At 48.7% G+C, this 1,281-nt stretch overlaps 1 non-coding gene across 1 annotated transcript; it reads right to left on the reverse strand.

Annotated features, from left to right (window-relative positions):
* Positions 1-704: 704 nt before the first annotated feature.
* LOC122143425 lies at positions 705-896 on the reverse strand. The gene has a single exon (XR_006159168.1). It is a non-coding gene; the product is annotated as a U2 spliceosomal RNA (small nuclear RNA).
* Between the last annotated feature and the right edge of the window lie 385 nt (positions 897-1,281).

Genomic DNA, 1,281 nt, shown 5'->3' on the forward strand with positions numbered 1-1,281 from the left:
GAAAAAGGGTGCTGTGATCACACTTCGGTGGGCGCTTCTGTAAGGTGAAAAAATGAAAAGTGAAATGAAAAAGGACAACCAAACAATCATGAAAAATAGCCGCAGGCTCAAGTAGCAGCCGGGGCCTGGGACTGACTTGAAAAGTGAGGTCTGTGAGAAATCTTAATTTTAAATTATAAATGCATTTTTCCAGAGCCGCCAAGTGATTTTTTTTTTTTTTTTTTTTTTTCTAAACAGCTCACAGCATTCTGAACAGCTCTCTGATCATTGAGAACCCGGAAGTAAGCAAGCCAGAACAAACGCTTTTGTATAAAAAAAGATCAGGAGAAAAAAAAACCCATCTACTTTTTCAACCAGCACTTTCAGAGGAAGGCTGGCAGTCCCCCCACTACCATAAGACCAATACAGTCGAGATTCCCACATTTGCGAGGGAGTGCAGGAGTCAGCAAAGGAAGGCTGGCTGCAGCCACATTTTAGCTGCAGAGGCGCTGCCTTTAACCAAACACACACCTGATTCGATAGAATCCAAGCTCGTTTAATGTAGAGACTCCAAGACCCAGGTAGATGCATCCGAGAGAACTCTCAATAAAACCAGCAGCCACGGCATCTGCAAGAGCAGGGCCTCAGGTGGATTTCAGGAGACAAAAGCCCTCATTCCCTTTTTTGGTTGTTCATCACAATAAGCAGCTTGAGAATCCCTGAAAGGGAAGCACACCGTTCCTGGAAACACTGCAATACCAGGCCGATGCGCGTGGAGGGACATGAGCAAGCCCTGCTCCAGCTCCGTGATCCCAAAAATCAATTTAATATGTAGTCCCCGGTAGGGGACGTATCAGATATTAAACCGATAAGAACAGATACTACACTTGATCTTAGCCAAAAGGCCGAGAAGCGATGCTGCAGTGGTGCAGCGTGGGAGGAAGCGGGACATGGCCACGCCCATCTCGGCTTTGGTAAGTCAGGGGAGACCTGAAACGCTGGGGGACGGTAGGACCTCTCCCGCCTGCAACGCCACCGAGCCTCGCCTCGACCGTCCGACGGTGGCTCTGCTTGCGGCGGAGAGCACGGCATCGCCAGAACTCCCAAACATGCTGCTGCCTTACAGCCACTTGGTGGCGGCGCCAAAGTTGAAAAAGCGGACAAGCGCTGAAATGAAACTGTGGTCACAACCAAAATGACATGAAAACAGCTTAAGAAGCTCGCAGCAGTCAGTCCGATCGACTTGAAAAGTGAGGTCTTGTGAGAAATTTGAACCCACCAGGGGCCGATTTTCAAGAAAGA

Source organism: Cyprinus carpio, unplaced genomic scaffold, assembly GCF_018340385.1.
Source record: "Cyprinus carpio isolate SPL01 unplaced genomic scaffold, ASM1834038v1 S000004461, whole genome shotgun sequence".
Taxonomy (NCBI): domain Eukaryota; kingdom Metazoa; phylum Chordata; class Actinopteri; order Cypriniformes; family Cyprinidae; genus Cyprinus; species Cyprinus carpio.